The sequence below is a fragment of the Gossypium hirsutum genome, chromosome D01 (genome assembly GCF_007990345.1).
Source record: "Gossypium hirsutum isolate 1008001.06 chromosome D01, Gossypium_hirsutum_v2.1, whole genome shotgun sequence".
NCBI lineage: Eukaryota > Viridiplantae > Streptophyta > Magnoliopsida > Malvales > Malvaceae > Gossypium > Gossypium hirsutum.
The window spans coordinates 38,573,566-38,595,423 of record NC_053437.1 but is presented as its reverse complement, the minus strand read 5'-3'; positions in this window follow the sequence as shown (position 1 = coordinate 38,595,423).

Genomic DNA, 21,858 nt, shown 5'->3' with positions numbered 1-21,858 from the left:
GGTAAACTTAATCGATACTCCATTGTATTTAAAGGTAAGAAATTCACTTTTGCTCCTTTAAATCCCATTGATGTATACAAAGGTCAACAGAGGATGATGAAATTTTATGAGGGGGTAAGGGAGAAAGGGCAAGTACAAAAGACAGAGAGAAAAGAGGCTAATAGTGAAAAAAGTCACAATTTTAAAAGCCCAAAGGTGAGTGAATCCTCAAGAGGTAAAATGAGTGGAAAAAATCTTTTGGCAACAAAAAAAGATGTGAGGAGAGCCGTACTCAATAAACAGCCTTGTATCCTTGTGAGGTTTAGGCAAAATTATTTATCTTTATCTAACGTTAACGAAAATTTGCCTAGTGTGTTTCAATCTCTTTTGCAGGATTATGAGGATGTTTTTAGTGAGGCCCTTAAAGGTTACGAGGGATTGAACATCAAATTGACTTAGTACCCGGAGCTTCGATTCCGAATCGACCAGCCTATAGATGCAATCCCGAGGAGACAAAAGAATTGCAAAGGCAAGTTGATGAGTTACTAGAAAAAGGTACATTCGTGAAGGCCTACGCCCTTGTGCTGTTCCTGTCTTATTGGTACCAAAGAAAGATGGTACGTTTCGTATGTGTGTTGATTGTCGCCCAATCAACAAGATAACGGTAAAGTATCGACATCCAATTCCTAGACTTGATGATATGCTTGATGAATTACATGGTTCAGTTATATTTACTAAAATTGATTTAAAAAGCGGTTATCATCAAATTCGAATGAGGGAAGAGGATGAATGGAAAACAACCTTTAAAACAAAATTTGGATTGTATGAATGGTTAGTTATGCCTTTCGGCCTTACTAATGCACCTAGTACATTTATGAGATTAATGAATCATGTTTTAAGGCTTCACTTGGGTAAATTTGTAGTAGTTTACTTTGATGATATTTTAATTTACTCCAAGTTATTAGATGATCATGTTTTCCATGTTCGAACCGTTTTGGATATTCTGTGAGCTGAAAAATTATTTGCCAACCTTGATAAATGCACATTCTGTTGTGATAAACTAATATTATTAGGTTTCATAGTTGGTGCTCAAGGTATTCATGTCGACGAGGACAAAGTCAAGGCAATTAAGGAGTGGCCGACTCCTAAATTTGTAACTGAGGTGATATCTTTCCATCGTTTAGCTAGTTTTTATAAACATTTGGTGAAAGATTTCTCTACTATTACTGCCCCATTGACAGAGGTTATAAAGAAATCAGTGGGTTTCAAATGGGGTGAAACCCAAGAAAAGGCCTTTCAAACTCTAAAAGCTAAGTTATGTTCTGCTCCTATTGCTTAAATTACCTGATTTTGCTAAAACTTTTGAACTTGAGTGTGATGCTTCAGGAATTGGAATCGGCGCCGTTTTAATGCAGGATAAGCAACCCATCGCTTATTTTAGTGAGAAATTAAATGGTGCACAGTTAAAGTATTCGACTTATGACAAAGAACTATTAGCGTTAGTTCGTGCACTTCAAGTATGGCAACATTATTTGCTGCCCAATGAATTTGTCATACATACAGATCATGAATCAAATGGTTAAAGGGACAAGGTAAGTTGAGTAAACGGCATGCCCGATGGGTAGAATTCATTGAAACATTTCCTTATGTGATACAATATAAAACAGGTAAAGAGAATGTAGTTGCAGATGCTTTGTCTAGACGATATGCTTTAATAACTACATTGAATGCTAAAGTCTTAGGGTTTGAACATATTAAGGAACTATATGATGATGATGCTGATTTCGGCCATATCTATAAGAATTGTGGACATACTGCTTTTGATAAATTTTATCTTGTAGATGGCTTTCTTTTTCGAATAAACATGTTATGCATACCAAAGTGTTCCATGAGAGATTTATTGATTCATGAATAGTGGAGGTTTAATGGGACATTTTGGAGTGGCCAAAACACTAGATATCTTGCAAGAACACTTTCATTGGCCACATATGAAGAAGGATGTGGAAAAGGTATGTTCCAAGTGCATTACATGCAAACAAGCAAAATCTAAGGTAATGCCTCATGGCCTTTACACTCCTTTATCGATTCCTACTTCACCTTGGGTAGATTTATCCATGGATTTTATTCTAGGTTTGCCTCGAACTAAGAAAGGAAGAGATAGTATATTTGTTGTTGTTGACAGTTTTTCAAAGATGGCACATTTTATTTCTTGTCACAAAACAGATGATGCTACACATGTGGCAGACTTATTCTTTAAAGAGGTGGTAAGACTTCATGGCATCCCTAAAACAATTGTTTCTGATAGAGATGTCAAATTCCTTAGCCACTTCTGGAAGGTATTGTGGGGTAAGCTTGGTACTAAATTACTTTATTCTACTACATGTCACCCCCAAACTGATGGACAAACTGAAGTAGTTAATCGAATCTTAGGGACTTTACTACGGTCTGTTGTGGGAAAGAACATTAGAAATTGGGAAGAATGCCTACCATTTGTTGAATTTGCATATAATAGATCTATTCATTCTACAACTGGTTATTCTCCATTTGAACTTGTTTATGGTTTTAACCCACTAACAGTACTTGATCTTGCGCCATTACCTCTTGAACACATAATTAATTTAGATGGCGAACAGAAAGCCGAGTTGGTGAAATCCTTACATGAGAAGGCTAGGCAACGAATAGCCAAAACAATTGATGCCAACACCAACAAAGCAAACAAGGGGCGCAAACGGGTTGTACTAGAACCCGGAGATTGGGTTTGGGTCCATTTGAGGAAAGAACGATTTCCTACTAAAAGAAAAACCAAGTTGGACCCAAGGGGCGATGGGCCTTTCCAAGTACTCGAGAGGATCAACGACAACGCCGATAAAATTGATCTACCTGGTGAGTACAATGTAAGTTCTACTTTTAATGTGGCTGACTTGCCCCCATTTGATTTTTCAGATTCGAGGACGAATCTTTTTGAGGAAGGGGGGAATGATACGAGTCACAAAGGCCCAACCCAAGTTCAAGAAAGTGATGGGCTCAAATTGCCACAAGGCCCAATAACGAGATCAAAGGCCCGAAAAATGCAGTCCAAACTAAACGGGACCATTCAAGAGTTTGTTAGCAAGGCCTTAGATGCATACACGAGAGAACAAGAAAATCAAGATTCACTTTCTTGTTTTCAAGAAAATCAAGAAACCGAATCTTGGCCCAATTTTGCTGTTCGAAGAGATTTCAAGAATCAAGAAAATCAAGATTTCAAATCTTGGAAATCTTGGTCCAAGAAACCAAATCTTGTAGCCAAAACGCATTGGACCTCCGTTACGAGCGTGAACGACCCAATTTCGGAAGGAGATGGATCACGAGCCTAAATTCTTGAAGGCGAGGCCCAATAAGCAAATTCCAGCCCAATCAAGAAATCTATGCATATTTAGTTGAAAATCAAGCCAAAAATGTCAAAGGGCCCAATTTGTAAACATTTGAATTGTTAATTTAATTTTTAGGCTCTAGGAAAGATACATGTTAAATTTCGGCCCAAAACAGCCCATTTAAGTGGCCAGCCGAAATTTCCCTATTATTTCTCTTAATTAGGTTTAAATTTTAAGTTTTCTAATTAGATTAGGATTTGTTAGAGGCCTATATAAACATTGGCTGGCCACCTTTTGTAACAGACATCTCATTATTATTATTTTTATCAAATTTCAGATTTGTTTGAGTGCAGAATTTTCTTTGGGGTTTTTCTTCAAGAATTCTATCTTGAGCTTTCTTTAGAAGCTGTTTTAACAATATTTGGATTGTGGGAGCCATCTTCAACCTTCTTCTTGCCATTGATATTCATTGGAGGGGAGATTAGAGCCGTTTGAAGGGATTAGTGAATTCTTTCGGGAATTCAAGGATTCTTAGGACTTTTCTTTATTTCTTGCTGTTTTGATTTATTTCTTTATTCCTACTTGTGCCGATTCATTATCTAATCTTTTTGTTGTTCTTGCTTGTGTTTCCAACCTTGATTAAACTCAAGATCTCATCGTTTAAGCTGTTCTCCTTTTGGCAGCACACATTGATTTGTTGGCAGATTCGTATTACTTCTATCCTTCAAAAACAATCGTTTTATCCATCTGTTTTATTTCTTCTCTTCTTGTCGTTCCAATCGCTAATATTCAATTAAATTTCTGGTTGTTTTAATTACTGTTTTGGTGTTCTTGGACAGATTCGGCTTGTGGGAAAACAATCTTGGAGTTCAATTTCGTCTTCTTGAACTCCAAAAGCATCTATTCATTCGTTCTTTGTTCCTTACTGCTCATTTAATTGAATTTGGGAATTTAATTACAGATCTGATTTGTTTTAATTCGATTCTTTGTTTCTTTTTTCAGATCTGTTCGTCTAGAGCCTCGTAGGAGTTTTCTCGTGACTTGGCAACACGATCTTGGTCCGCGCGCGCCTCCATATCAGATCATCTTGATGGAATCTCGGTCGGCCTTGCTCTCTTCTTGGGTTTGGAAGAGTACGTTCACGTTGGTTTCTTTCTTTGAGTTGGTCCATTCGTTCTTGAATGGGTCTAGTTGTTGTTGTAGCAAACAAGTCATTTCTCGAAGAAGAGCTTGGTATGTTAGATTGAGTACACCACCACCAGGAGGTACGTTTCGTACAGGGTGTGTACCACCTCCTTCGGTAACATTTCTTTTAGGACTATGAGACATGATGTGATGTGATCTCGTATTTGTTGATGAAATCAAGTCGCTTTGTTCCCAATCGTAAAATTAAGTAACAAGGTTTTTGTTTAACAAAAGGCTATTTTCAAAGGTTGATAGTTTAAACAAAGAAAATAAATAGGTGATAAGTTGATGGATATATGGATATTGAACTCAACAATGGAAGAATGACCACTATTAAGAAATAGAGACCCAATTCTTATTGAGCTATCAAGGTGAAAGATGAATAGAAGGATAGAATCGTGACCCTCTATCTATGGAAGATAGGAACTAGTCGGTATAAGGGTTGAATGCCACACTCGTTGGAATGACAAGTTCGAAAGAAATAGATTCACGCCACTAGCAAGCTAGATAAGTCAATTTGAGTCACAAAGAACTAAGAGAGTTGAACAACTCGCAAAGATGTAAAAATTAATTCAAAGATGAAAAGTTCTTGCTATAGGTTACAAGCAAACTATTTATAGGCTATGACGCACCAGCCTAATAGTCAAAATGTAATTACAGCTAAATAAAGTTGACATTAACTTAATTCAGCTGATTAATAGCTTGATCAATTTGGTTGACATTAGCTTGATAGTTGGAGTGCCCAAATAGTCATTGAAGTGGACTGAAGAGTTGAGTTGATTTAATAGAAGAGCTTGATCGATCAATGATGTTTATGAGCTGAAGTTAATGCTTTCTTGTTCACCGAATTTATAATCAGCCAGGGGATGCATCTTGGGACATTTGAAGAGTCTTTGGTGTGAACACTTGGACTTGGACGGTCCTTTGGGTGTGAACACTTGGACTTAGACGGTCCTTTGGGTGTGAACACTAGGAAGTGAATGGTCCATTGGTGTGAACAAAAGGACCTGGTTGATCAGCTCAATTAAGGATCAATGATTGACATAGCTTTTCACGAACGGTCACTTGGAAGAGTGTGTCCAGCAACTCAAAGATGCATGAATAATTAGGTGCATATTTCTTCGTAAATGAACTTCAATGAATCTGGAACAATGCATGAATGTTTAGCCGCCCAATTGAATAACCTGTAAAAAAAAATAAAGACTTGATTAAGACAAACTAAAAGACAATTTTAATTTGTAATAAGCTAAGACACAATTAAAATGTGTGACTTAAAACATGCATTAATGCTGTACGAACTAGAGCATAGTTAATAGACTTAAATCAATTTAAGATACTAAGACATGTATTAATGTTGTACGAAATAAAAAATAATTAATAACAATTAAAAGAGTTTAAATCTTATTCTAGCAGCTGAATTAGCTAACTAATACTGAAGTCGGTTTGAAGAAGGTTGCATGGAGCACATGTCGCACACTTCCATGCTTGATCGATGAATTCAGTCAGAGCTTCTCCCCAAACTTGATCAACAAGGCCTGAGATAGCTTCTTTGAATCTCTTGGCTTGGGCACGAGTGATTGGTCTCGTTGGCAACTCGATTGGTTCAAAATCTAACTTGGTAGAATCCTTGTTTGAGATCGCATATGGTGTTTCCTTACAGCAAACCTCACTAATTCACTCAATAAAAAAGAATTCACTCTGCTCGTATTCCATTCAATTTCTGGCATTTGTCACTCTAATGTCCTCACACTCTCTTGCCTTTTTCCACTCGTATTCACCTCTCTAAGTTCGTAAGTGACTGCCTTAGTCTTAACAACAAATCTTTGTGGAGTTGGCTTCAAAATTGATGTAAAGGTGGGAGTGATGTGGGTAATAGGGTGGGCTAGAAAGTAACACTTCTCAAGCTAGCTTTCTTTCTTTTTAAACAAATTCAAGTTTCCCCTTTTGTATTTCGAAATTTGTAATTGCAATATGCTTTCTTTTTTAATCTATTTTTTAAATTTCAATCCCGAGAGCTTTAAAAACGTGAATACTTAATTTGGCTAGCTCTGATACCAAATGATACGATCTCATACTCAGAGTTGATTACGAGTTACAAATGTTCTCGATCGTAAATTAAGTAGTATCATAATTGAAGGCTAAATATGAATGGTTTTAGGAAAATGGAAAATTTGCAAGGGGGTGTATAGATTAATGGAAATAGTTAAGTTGTGTTTCAAAGTAGAGTTGAAGTAGAACCAATACTATAAAAGAATATTGACCCGATTTTTATGTCAACACTTAGTGATGTATATGATAAAGATAACAAACCGTGACCCTCTATCAAGGAAGATAGGAACCAATCAGTATAGGGATTGAACGCCACACTTGCTAGAAGTGATAAGTTTAGAATGAATCAGATTGACGACATTAGACTAGCTAGATAAGTGAATTGAGTCACAAAAGAACAAAGAGAGTTGAATAACTCACAAATAGTTTAAAATACATAAAAGGTTCAAAAGTCCTGAATACATGATTTAAACCAAGTATTTATACGTGGATACAAGGTCCAACCAAATGGACATGTTCTGGATCAGCTTAATTGAGCTAATTGTCTATTTAATTGAACAATAATTTCCTTGAAGATTCCTTGGTATGGAGGATGCCAACAGCTTTGCCATTTGCAATTCTCAAATAGTCAAACCATGTGGACTTTGAAGTTGAGCTGAATATGCAAGCATCTGATCAGTTAAGGAGGTGTGAACATGGATTGAGGTCTCCTTGGGAAGCCGAATGTGCATCAATGATTAATCTGCTTGTGGCGCATGAATAGCCTTTTAAGTGTGAACAGCCAGAGTTGGATGGTCACATTGGTGTGAACTTAAGCTATCAGCTGATTAATCAAGTGTAAAAACACTTGGTTCATTGATTTCCACGATGAGTTGCTTGGAAGAAAGCAATCAACAGCTTTCTCATGCATGCATGTCCAGATGCATGTTTCTCCATAAATGCCGTCCATTGAATGTATTTGCTGAGCAGCCAATGTGTCCAACGTGCAAAACAAAATTAAACTCGGCTTAAATACAATTATAAGTCATGATTTGAACACAATTTAATTTGTATAAACTTTAGACACAATTATGATGTCTGAACTAAGGCCAAATTAAAAACACATATTAACGTTGTATGAAATAAGACATAATTAACAAACTTAAGACATATTAAAAATGCTTAGATTATGACATACTTTAAACTCAAATTAATGATGTTCAAATTATGACATAATTATAGACTGTAAACTAATTTAACTAAATAACTAGAACCGAATTCAATACTTTATTCCAGCAAATAAATTCTCAAGCTGAAGAAAACTGGAATTGAGTTTGAAGTAAGTTGCATGGCACGGTTTGATTGCATGTCCATGATTAATCAATAAACCCAGCAATGGCTTTACCCCAAATTTGATCAATAAGGCCCGCAACAGCTTCTTTGAACCTCTTAGCTCGAGCACGAGTAATCGGTCTCGTTGGTAGCTCTATGGGTTCTTCGGTAGCCTTAGTTGAGTCTTGGACCATGATCATATCACATAGCGTGCCAAGAACTATTGTGTCAGGTCGAGACGCTAAGGTTCTTAGCCATTTCTAGAGAACCTTGTGGGGAAGACTTGGCATTAAGCTACTGTTCTCTACAACATGCCACCCCCAAACGGACGGTCAAACTGAAATGGTGAACCGAGTTCTATAAACATTACTAAAAGAAATCATTCAAAAGAATTTAAAGGCATGGGAGGATTGTTTGCCTCACATTGAATTCGCTTATAACCGTTCAATTATTTAATCCATAAAGCATTCTCATTTTTAAGTTGTTTACGGGTTTAACCCCTTAACTCCTCTTAACTTAATTCCTTTATCTTCTAATTATCTTGTGCATATAGATGGTAAATGAAAGGCTTAGTACGTAAAGCAATTGCATCAAAAGGTGAAGAAAAATATAGAAAAGAGAACCAAGAAGTATGCGCACAAAGCAGACAAGGGACGAAAATGAGTGGTTGTTGAGCTTGGGGATTGGGTCTAGATTCATATGCGAAAGGAAAGGTTTCTTGCGCAAAGGATATCCAAGTTGCTACCTAGAGGCGATGGTCCTTTCCAAATGCTGGAATGAATTAATGACAACTAATATAAGCTGGACCTTCTAGGTGAGTATAATGTGAGTGCGAGTTTTAACGTGTCTGACCTTTCTCCTTATGATACAGGTGACGATTTGGGGACAAATCGCCCTGAAGAGGGGGGATGATGCGATCTCGTCCAAGGATTCAATCAAATCTGCTTGTGAATCAATCGAATTGCCAACGGGGCCAATTACTCGAGCTCGAGCCAAGAAATTCAAAGAAGCTATCTCGGGCCTCGTTGATCAAGTTTGGGGAGAAAATCTGACCAGATTCATTGATCGAACATGGGAATGCTCGACATGCACCCCATGCAACCTGCTTCAAACCGATTTCAATCTTAGCTAGCTAATTTAGTTGCTAGAATAAGACTTAAACTCTTTTAGTTTTTTTAATCATTATTAATTTGAAACTTAATTGTGTCTTAATCTAAGTATCTTAATTTGTTCTAAGTCTATTAATTATGTCCTATTTCGTACAACATTAATACATGTCTTAAGTTAGACATTTTAATTATGTATTAGTTTCATACAAATTAAATTATGTTTTAGTTTGTCTTAATGTTGTATTTAATTGAGTCTTTACTTTTTTTAAAGGTTATTCAATTAGGCGGCTGGACATGCATGCATTGTTTTCAGATTCATTGGAGTTCATTTATGGAGGAGCATGCACCCGGTTATCCATGTATCTTGGAGTTGTTGGGTACACTCTTCCAAGTGACCATTTGTGAAAAGATATGTCAATCATTAAACCTTGTTTGAGCTGATTAGCCAGCTACTTTTGTTCACACCAATGGACCGTCCAATTCCTGGTGTTCACACCCAAAGGACAGTCCAAATCCAAGTGTTCGCACCAAAGACACTTCAAACGCAAGAAGATGCATTCACTAGCTATTTGTCCATTTGGTGAACCAAGGAGGCATTTACTACAACTCATAAACACTCCTGACCGATCAAGCTCCTTGTTCATTCAACTCAACTCCTAAGTCCACTTCATTGACTACTCGGAAACTCTAATTATCAAGCTGATGTCAACCTTCATCAATTAAAGTCTTCAAGGAATTAATCAACTGAATTAATAGAATTCCAACTTCAATTAGTTTGAATTACTTCTTGACTATTCGGCTAGTACCTTGTAGCCTATAAATAGTTTACTTGTAACTTTTAGCAAGAACTTTTTGATCATTTTATGAATTATAAACTATTTGTGAGTTGTTAAACTCTCATTGTTCTTTGTGACTCAAATTGACTTGTCTATCTTATCTAGTGGCGTCAATCTGTTTCTCTTTGTGAACTTATCACTCCAACGAGTGTTGCATTCAAACCTATACCGACTGGTTCCTATCTTCAATAGATAGAGGGTCACGGTCCTATCCTTCTACCATTGTTCACCTTAAAGATCTTTAAGAATTGGGTCTTTATTTCTTAATACTGGTTCATTGTTCCGCTTTAATTTCAACATCAATCCATCCATCAACTTTATCATACTTCTATTTTCTTTGTTAAACTTATCTTTCTTTGAAAACAACCCTCTTTGTTAAATGAAACCGTTACTGCTTAATTTTACGATCAGGAAACAAGCGACTCAATTCCATTAACGAATACGAGATCGCATCATTTTTGAGTTCAAGAGCTCAAGTTATGACGATTTTAATAAAGACTGCATGAGCAGAATTTTTGAACGTGATTATGACAGGAATTATGAGCTTCAAGATTCTAATTCGAGTTTAAATCATATTGGGTTTAGGTTTTGGGCTTAATTTTCATTATATATGAACCCAATATTGTATTTATCAGCTCTAATTATTTTATTGTTTTATTATTTCAATTTTTTAATAATTATTAAGTAGTTCAAGTTATTTAGGAGTTTTATGCCAACAAGAAAGTTTAATTTAAAACCAGTTCTTGTCTAGTTTAATTAGAGTTCTAAGATACTTAAAAGTTTTATTTAGATTTATTTAGCTAGCCTATATATAGGGATTTGTAGACAAACTAGTCAATTTATTATTATTCAACTTCTCTTTTGAGTTAAAAAATTCTCTTTGAGTTTTTTTTAAGAATTTCTCTTGAGTTTCTTTTAGAAGAGTTTTAACAATCTTTTCAAATTGTAGGGATCATCTTCTAAATTTTTCTTGCCAAGTTTTCTTTCCTGGAGGGGAAATTAGAGCTGCTTGAATGGGGTTGTGGATTCTTCATGTTTCCGAGGCTTCTTAGGACTTCTACACGCCACATTCCATCTTTTCCATCTATCTTCTTTATTTTCTTCTTTATTATTCTAATATTTGATTTATTATTTTATTTGATTTATCTTATTTATTTTTTTTGTTTTTCTGACTTGGATTCTATTCCATTTTAAGTTGTGTCAAAATCCAAGTTTCTTTTCGAATGTCTAGAGCCCTAAGGCAATATTACCTTTGGTTGAAAGAATTCGTTATTCACACTGATCATGAGTCATTGAAACAATTGAAAGGGCAACATAAGTTGAACAAATGACATGCAAAATGGGTCGAATTCCTTGAAACTTTTCCTTACGCCATAAAGTACAAACAAGGTATAGAAACCATTTTCACTGATGCATTGTCACGTAGGTATACCCTGCTATCAACTTTGAATACAAAATTGCTTAGATTTGAGTATATTAAAGAATTATATGATTCCGATGTTGATTTTGGGAGTGTATATAAAGCTTGTGAAAAGGGAGCCTTTGGAAAATTTTTCAGACATGACTATTTTCTTTTTAGAGAAAACAAGCTTTGTGTTCCTCAGGAATCCATTCGTGAATTGTTTGTGAAGGAAGCACATGAAAGCGAACTTATGGGTCATTTTGGCGTGATCAAGACTTTAGATGTGCTGCAAGAGCATTTCTTTTTGCCACACATGAGGCGGGATGTTGAAAGAATTTGTGAAAGGTGTATAACGTGCTAAAAGGCTAAGTCTAGACTTAAAGCTCATGGTTTGTATATACCATTACCCATACCTACTGAACCTGGGGTTGATCTATCAATAGACTTTGTTTTAGGACTACCTAGGTCAAAAAATGGTAGAGACTCTATTTTTGTGACAGCTCAAAATTGACCCTAGTCAGGAAGTGGTTTCGGGACCGCTAAACCGAGTCATAAAAATAATTAACCGTCATAATTGATGCTCATTATATGTACATGTGCATGTGTGAAAATTTCGTGTTTGAATTTTGTTTAATTGTAGGTGAATTTTAGTAAATAGGACTTATGTGAGAAAATTTTGAAATGTGATAGGTCAAAGCATAAGGATCTATTAGTGCATGAAATAAAAAGGGGGGACTTCCATGTCAATTTCCCCCCCTAATTAGTAGTGGCCGGCCATGACAAGCATGGTAGACCAAGTGTGATGGGGAAGAACATGTCATAAACATGTTGAGTTAGTGTTTCATGGGAAGTATGATAAAATAAGGAGCATGGGCATAAAATAATGAAAGGGAATATGATGAAAACAAAAAAAAAAGTGTGTGGTTGTCCCCCCCCATTTGGCCGAAACTAGAAAGAAAAAACAAAAAAAAAGTGTCCATCTTTCTTCATTTCCCTTGGCCGAATGTTCTAAGGAAGAAAGAAAAACAAGTTGTGTTCTTTGGTTCTTCTTGGCCGAATTGAAAAGAAAAAGAAGAAATTGAAGTTAAGGCATTTGGTCACCTTTAAGTTGATTAAGAAGCTCTTGAATATTCGGTGCCTAGGGGAAAAGTTTCTAAGAAGTTTGGCCATGCATGTAACTAGATTGAGGTATGTTTGATATTATTCTTTGAGATTCATGTATATTTTAAGTTGTAAGTTTGAAATCTACCTAGCCATGGTTCAAATTTTGTTAATTGATGGAGATGATATTCGGCCATGAATGTTACATTCTTGGTTGGTATTTTGATGTCTTTGGTGATGAGGTATGAAGATGGTTGACTTTGAGTGTTTAATAAAAAGGATACATGAATTATTGTTAAAAAAATGGGTCGAGTGTTCATGAGATGAAATTAGGTGTTTAAATGATGTTATAGTTGACATTGTGCATATATACATGCATTCGGCCATCTAATTGAGTATGAAGGTGGTGTTAAATCTAATTGTGATGCCCATTCCGAAGTATATATATACATATATATATATACATAAGTATGCCCATTCGTGATGTTACCTTTAATTATGTGTATAATCGACTAAATGGGTAATTAGTGAGGATGGTTGCCGAATATACAGACATACATATGCATGTGTAATTGAATTATGAATGTTTAGCAAGATGGTTAAACTAGTTGATTTATTGATTAAGCTCAAGGAGTTAAAGGAGGAGAATCAAGCAAAGGCAAAGAAAAGATCATCGAGTAGCCGAGTTGGAACCGTCTTACCCAACACAAAGTAAGTCATTAAGCATATAGTTTGTATTAATTTAAATGGTCACAACGTCTATGTAATGATGCTGAATGGAATGATAAATATATATATATATATACATGTATGCATGTGGTGATGAAAGTGTTGAATGAAAAGAAAAGAGGTGAGATGTATTGAGTTGTTGATCTCGGCACTAAGTGTGCGGGTATAAACATTTATGATCATGAGATTGGCACTAAGTGTGCGGGTTTAAATTGTATAGCACTAAGTGTGCGAGTTTGATTATATAGCACTAAGTGTGCGAGTTGATTATATAGCACTGAGTGTGCGGACTTAATATATACTTTTGAATCACTATGGACACTAAGTGTGCGACATTATTGAGTTGATCACGGACAGCGGATCGGGTAAGTACCTTGAGTTCATGGCTAATAGGAGCTATGTTTATATTTGGAGTTGAGCTTGGTAAGTTTGAACCTATGTGACAATTATAATTGAAGTCACGTACATAAGATTTATCGCGGAATAGGTGAAAGGTCGTTTAGTTGTATGATTGTAACGAAAATACAATGATGTATGAAAATGCCTCAAATATCCTATTGATTAGTATATGGAATGTGAATGCATGACTTGGTATGAGATTGAACCGATAGGTCTAAGGAACTATGGTATGGTTCGGTATGGATGGAGTAACTAGCCTCGTTCCATTTTGTTTCCTCTTGTGATAATGTTATTAATGGATGGTGGTGCATTGCTTATGACTTACTGAGTTATATACTCACTCGGTGTTTCCTTGTCACCTATTTTAGGTTTCTTGGACTCGTCTCTTTTTGCGTGATCGGGCCGTCATCGAAGTCATCACACCGGCTAGCAACTTTTGGTATCTTCTTTTTAGTCGGTCTAGGAGAACATTTCGGCATGTATAGGCTAATATGTTTTGTTGAAATTTGGTATGTAAACTTTTAGCCATGCGAAAATGGCATAAATGTTCGGTTGGATTTGGTTCTATAATGTTAGGTCGTAAGTCTTGGAAATTCGATTTTTATGCCATATGTCATGGTTGATTATTTTTGGTGTCAAAATTCATGATATGGCAATAGTGTAGTAGGGAGATGTTTGACAATGATTAGCCCTTGGCATGGCTAGTCATGATCATAATTTGTGATATGTATGATGAATTACTAGTTAGATCAAGGAGAAATCACGAAATAGGCATAGTTGCTTTAGTAACAGATGCTGGCAGCAGCAGTGATGTGAGATTGAAAAATCACTAAAAATAGTAGGAGTGGAATTAATTAATGCATAAATTATGTAATCGAAGATCAATGAGTCTATTTTCATATAGAAGAAACGAAACGACTATATGAGCTGTATGTTAGGAGATAATTAAACTCTTGTGAAACAGGGCCAGAGCGATTTCTGGATTCCCTGTTCCGACTTTGGAAATTCATTATAAATTAACCAGAGATAATTAGAAGTTATGCCATATGTGCATAGATTCCCCTTCGAGTCTAGTTTCTATAGAAACAAACGACATGAGTAATGAAGCCCTGTACAGGGAGATATCCAAGTCGTAATGCGCAAAGGTCAGTGTAGTCGATCCCTGTAACATGGGAGACTTTGACTAATAAACTGTACTAATTGGCCCAACCAAAAATTCTAGAAAAAAATATGTGGATGGGCATATGAGTCTAGTTTCAGGGAAAATTTACGGAACTGGATTTTTAGTTTCAGAACTCAAGATATAATTTTTAAAGCAACTAGTACGCAGATTGGCAGCTTGTCTGGGAAATTTTTTTTTAGTGGTTTGAAGTCTGTTAACACCTCGTGTTCGACTCCGGCGACGGCCTTGGGTTCGGGGTGTTACAATTTTTGTGGTGGTTAATTGATGCGATCTCGTCCAAGGACTCTACCAAGTCAGCTTTCAAACAAATCGAGTTACCAACGAGACCAATCACTCGTGCCTGAGCCAAGAGATTCAAAGAGGCTATCTCGGGCCTCGTTGATCAAGTTTGGGGAGAAGCTCTAATCAGATTCATCAATCGAGCTTGAGAGTGTTCGACATGTGCTCCATGCAACCTTTTTCAAACCGACTTCAATATTAGCTAGCTAATTCAGCTGCTAGAATAAGATTTAAACTCTTTTAATTGTTATTAATTATGTTTTATTTTGTACAGCATTATTACATGTCTAAGTATCTTAATATGGTTTAATTCTATTAATTGTGTCTTAGATCGTACAACATTAATACATGTCTTAAGTCAGACATGTTAATTATGTCTTAGCTTTGTACAAATTAAATTTTGTTTTTAGATTGTCTTAATGATGTATTTGACTGAGTTTTAATTTGTCTTACAAGTTATTCAAATAGTCGGCTGGACATTCATGCATTATTTCAGATTCATTGGAACTCATTTATTAGCGAACATTGCACCCAATTGTTCATGAATCCTGGAGTTGCTGGTTGCATATTTTCCAAGTGACCTTTCATGAAAATATATGTCATCAATTCAACTTCATTTGAGCTGAATAGTTAGCTGCCTTTGTTCACACTATTGAACCGTTCACTTCCTGGTGTTCACACCCAAAGGATCGTCCAAGTCCATGTGTTCACATCAAAGACTATTCGGATGCTGCAAGATACATTCCTTAGCTGCTTATTCATTCAGTGAACCAATGATGCATTTAGTAGGGATCTTAAACATCACTGACCGATCAAGTTATTGATTCATTCAGCTCAACTATTAAGTCCACCTCAATGGCTGTTCGGGAACTCCAATTGTCAAAGCTGATTAATTAGTCTTTTCAAGAATTTATCAGCTAAATTAAATTGAACTCCAACTTTCTTTAGTTGTAATTATCTTATGTCTATTCGGCTGGTACTTTGCAGCCTATAAATAGTTTGCTTGCAACCTGTTTTGAGAACTTTTAATCTTTGGATGAATTTTTACATCTTTGTGAGTTGTTCAACTCTCTTAGTTCTTTGTGGCTCAAATTGACTTATCTAGCTTGCTAGTGGTGTCAATCTGTTTCTTTCGAGCTTATCACTCCAACGAGTGTGGCGTTCACCCTTATACCGATTGGTTCCTATCTTTGACAGATAGGGTGTCACGGTCCTATCCTTCATCCATCCATCACCATGATAGCACCTTAAGAATTGCGTCTCTATTTCCTAATAGTGGTTCATTCTTCCGCTATTAAGTCCAATATCTATCCAGCCATCCATTGTATTAACATATCATCCATTTTTATTTTCTGTGTTTAAACTTAGCTATCTTTGAAAAATAGCCCATTTGTTAAACGAACTATTTGCTACTTAATTTTACGATCGGGAAACAAGCGACTCAATTCCATCAACGAATACAAGATCGACCATTGATAGTCTAACACCCTAACCTCGGCCATCAGGAACACTAAATCCATACATGTATAACGCAGTCATAAGGAACCATTCATTACTTGAGATGCACACAACAACCAACTAAGTTTGAAGTCTTTCAAAACATCAAAATACCACAGACTACTGAAATCCTTACAAATAGTAATATAAAGAAGGATAAAGGCTTGACTGAGCTCCCGTGGCACCAACTCGTTCAAGACTAAGAACCACTTAAAATGCAAACGATAGAAAAATTAGTTGTGAACGCAGTGCGTAAAAAAAGCTTGTTCAACTAATGCTTACTTATAACATAATTCTGAATTCAAGGTTCCGGTTTGATACAGAAGTAATTTCATTTTAGATTTAGAGCAGATTAGTTACATATGTATATAAGCAATTCCAGCTCCATATACGATACATAACAGATTTAGATGCAATATCCCTACCCCCATTCACTACACACCGTCTTCGGCCATCCCAACACACTGTTAAGGACATTCAATGCCCAACCAACGCTGCACACCTTAGAATGTTCGTTTGACACTTTTATAGAGACACAACTTAGCTGCTAGATCAAAATATGACAAAATGCTAGAATTAGATTATACGCATTGTGGCTTAGCAACTACTTCAGAACATATTACTTTCTTCTACACAATATCCCAACCCATGCAAATGTGTAAACGAAAAAATATATAGGATTTTTCCTATGTAATTAATCACCTTTTTACTTAAATCCATTGTTAAAACTAAGTAATTGTTTAATAAATTAATGAAATATGTGAAAATATGAAATTAGGACATAGAAATTATTAATATGTGATTTTATGCTTTATTATATAGTTTCCATGAAATAAATGACTTATTTTATATCAATTTGAATATATTATATTTTTAAGACATAAAGTGGGCTATACATGATTAAATTAAATAATAAAATATAAAATTATATTTAATAATTAATTTTAAAATATTTCATTAATAATTTGGGTTTTTAATTAATTAATTAAATTGGATAAATTTAATTCTTTGGTCCTCTAACTTGTTGATTTATTTTGGACAGGTCCAATAGTTTTGTTGGATTACAAAACCGCCCAAATTGGAGACCAAGTCAACCTAAAATTCAACTACACGTGGCTGTCCATAAACCACTTTTTGGTTTAATTGCACATGGTCCTTGAAGAGTTGAAGAAATTAGAGATTTACCTGAAGATTTGCACTTGACCGAGTTTTAGTCCTGAGTTGTTGTGGCACTCAAATTGACCAAAAATAAAGCAAAAATCAGCTCAACTTACTAAAAATTATGGTCGACCACCCATGGAAGATGCTTCAAAAGATGGAGACTCCTATTTTTAGCAAACCAACTCTCTCTCCTCACCTATAAATAAGACCCTCTCATTCCTTCATTCATCATCCCTCAAGCATCCATCAAGCATCATTCTCTCTTTTTCTCTTAGCCTTTTCCATTCCCACACCTAGCATTATCACTTCATATAGATTTTAGCAATTAAGCCTCTTAAAGAACCCTTGGTCGGCCACCTTGGTGAACCATCAGCAAAGGAGCAAAGCAAAGGAACGAAGGAGTCTCTCCAGTCAGAGTCTTCGGTGATAGCCACTCTGAATTGGGTTTAATCTTTATTTTCTTTAACTTAATATAAATATGTTTGCTATGTGTTCTTTGTTATTGTTTACAACAATGTTAGCTTAATTTTATTTAAGCTAGGATGATTGCTTTGATTAAATAATATTTATTTGATTCATGCTTATAATGTTTGTGCCTCAATCGATCATGTTTTCAATTAAAATCAAGTCTGTATTTCATTCATACGTGATTGAAATGCACCTGAATTAGCCGAGTGATCCTAACTAGATGATGGCTAATGGATGCATAATTGAAATGTGCATGCTCAATTTAGATCCTAACACGATTAAATTGTAGGTTGCATAACAACTCTAACCTTGCTCTGTTATCTGTATAGTTTTTAGATCTGTGTGATTAAATTGTTTCAAACCTAACACGTCCCTGTTATCTCACATGAATGCTAAGAAACCGTTAGTAAATAAGGATCTGTAAAATGCGTATTTACTAAGTAAAGGATTCCGAAATGACCTAACGTGGTTTCCAAACTCATGAAAGATCGAGTTGCCATGAAATATTTTTCCGAATGTTATTAAGCATGTTGATAATAAATTGAGTTTAATTAAAGTAATTGTCCTAGTTTATTTATGTTATAATTTTGAAATTATGTTTAATTTTACTAAAATCTATTTTAATCATATAGTTTGCATACTTAGGAAAATTGGTATTAGGGATCATTACATTTAGTTTAATATATTTTAATCACCACTTTTGAACTATATTGTGTTTTGATTTACCAAATTGTTAATATAATTTTACTAATTAAGTGACTTAGTACAAATACAATCCCTATGGAGACGATAACTCGATACTTACTTATTACTTGATAATGACTGTGTACACTTGCACAAACCTAAGTGGTACAAAATGCAGAGCTCAAGTACCCGTATCATGTATTCAGTCATTCAAGTTATTTCACAAATGGATAAGACAGTTCAAAATCAGAACAAGTATCATACTATACATAGACTATGTTATTCACACAATAGTCTTAGAGTATCAAATAGTTCTCATATGATCAAATTCAGTTGCTTATACATTGAAGAGACCAGTATCAGTGTTAAGCAACATTCACGACTTCAAAATAAGGTTTTGGGCCCCAGTAACATGCCACACGGCCTGGTCATGCACCCATGTTCCTTGCCCGTATTGTTCCAAAGCATAAATAATGAGTTACACAATCGGGACACAAGCCCGTGTCCCTACCTGTGTGACTCACATGGCCTGGGTACACACTCGTGTACCTGGACGTGTGGTTTTATACCACAAATAGTTAGTTACACGGCCTAGACACATACCCGTGTCCTTGACCGTGTGGTCTGAAACCACAAACAGTGAGTTACACGACCTAGAAACACACTTGCATCTATTGCCCGTGTGAACCCTGCACTAGTATGGCCATACACAACCTAGACACACGCTTGTGTCCATGCCTGTGTGGCTCCAAATCGATAAACAGTGAGTTACACGACTGACCACACAACTTGCCACACGGCCGTGTGGCTCACACGACTTGGACACATGCCCGTGTGCCTGGCTGTGCAGCGTTGACAACCACCATTTTCAGCGACCGAAACTTGCAAAAATTAAGGTTTCCGGTATGCACCTAGAGAGAGTTTGAAGTAACAACAATGTAAAAGGTCTTCGAAACCTAAAACAATCATTTAGTAGCACAATTTTGCCATTTAATCAGTAGAATTTCCTGACTCCACACTTAATGTCTATGTCAAAAGTTTTACATGAAGCCTTCAACAAACCTAAACTCACTGAAACTTCAACAATAATCACAGATATTGTCGAGTTACTGTTCCGTATTGCTAATGTCCTCGCCTATTAAGAAACAAATGACCGTTTATCAGAAATTCTCGAAACTTAGAAAAACAAAAAAAACCAATTCAACGCGAGTCACGAACACGAAAGAAAATCACAGAACACTTGCATTGACAATTACTTGCCTGGAAGCCTTCTGGCCAGTGAGTAGCAACAAGATTTTCGTTAATCTTGCATCCCTTACAATTCCGATTAGCAAAATAAAATAAGATAAAAAAAGAGAACGAAGAAGAAGATAGAAGAGACGAAGAAGAAAAAATAAAATTAAAGAAGGAAGAAAACTAACGTTAATTAAATTCCTAACTTCCAAACATATTTCTAGCATTTGACAAAAAATTTCCTTATTCTCCCATTTGGGACTCAAACACGGGACCTAACAAAATACAGACAGCTGCTTAACCAGTGAACCAACAGGCTTATTCTTGGCACAGTTTCACACTGAATTGGACTTAATCGGGTAACGCAGGATTAAGGGTTGATTTTAAAATAACAAAACTTTTAACATGCAACTCGAGCTCTAGACCTTAAACATAAAAGCAGAGCATCGAACCAGAGATACAAAACTCTAATTACTGCAGATTCTCACAATAAATTCTTAAAAAATTGGGGCGTTACAACTCTCTTCCCCTAAAAGAAATTTTGGCCTCAAAATTTACCTGACTCAAACAGATATGAATACAACTGTTGGATTGATTCCTCAGGTTCCCACGTTGGCTTCCTCAGTACCGTGGTTTTCCCACAAAACTTTTACTAGAGGAACAGTTTTCTTCCTAAGCACCTTAGTGATACGATTTCAAGAAATCGAATCTTGGCCCAATCTTGCTGTTTCGAGCGATTTCAAGAAGCAAGAAAATCAAGATTTCAAATCTTGGAAATCTTGGTCCAAGAAAACAAATCTTGCAGCCAAAGCGCATTGGATCTCCGTTACGAGCATCAACGAACCAATTTCGATAGAAGATGGAATACAAGCACAAGTTCTTAAAGGCAAGGCCCAATAAGAATTTTCCAAGCCCAGGCAAGAAATCCACCCATATTTAGTTGAAAATCAGGCCAAATTGTCAAATGGCCCAATTTGTAAACATTTTAATTGTTAATTTAAATTTTAGGCTTTAGGAAGGTTACATGTTAAAATTCTGCCCAAAACAGTCCATTTAAGTGCATGGCCGAATTTACCTATTATTTTTATTAATTAGATTTAATTTTTAAGTTTTCTAATAAGATTAGGATTATTCTAAGGCCTATTTAAAGGCATGGCCGGCCACCCTTGTATTCACTACTTAGAATTTTATTGAAATTTCAGATTTGTTAAGTGCAGAATTTTCTTTGAGGTTTTTCTCTATGAATTCTCTCTTGAGTTTTCTTTAGAAGTTGTTTTAACAATCTTTTGATTGTGGGAGCCATCTTCAACCTTCTTCTTGCCATTTATATTCTTTTAAGAGGAGATTAGAGCCGTTTGAAGGGAGTTGTGAAGTCCTTCGGGATTTCAAGGCTTCTTAGGACTTTAATTTAGTTTCTTGCTGTTCAATTTCTTTTCTTAGATTCTGCTTGTGCCGATTCTCTTATCTAACTTATTTAATCTTCTTGTTGAATTTCCAGCCTCTTTAATATTCAAGAAGACTGATCGACACTCTTTCTTGGCAGCCAAATTCGATTAAATCCATCTTTTCCCAATTGATCTTGCCGAATTCTTCTTGTCAAATTTGATTGAATTTGATTGCTGGAATTTTGGGGGAAATTGAGTTGTTGTTTCAATTTGGGCAAATCGACATCTCATTGGGTTTCAAGAACCGTTTTAGTCCATCAATTTCTTTCTTTTCTTCTTGTCGCACCAAACCCTAAGTTCTATTAAAATCTGATCGTTTTAATTTTGTTTGCTGTTTTGGTGTTCTTGACAGATTCGGTTGACTGGAAATCAATCTTGGAGTTCGAATTCGTGTTCTTGCATTCCGAAAACACCTCATTCATAAGTGTCTTGATTCTTGGTAGTTCTTTATTGTG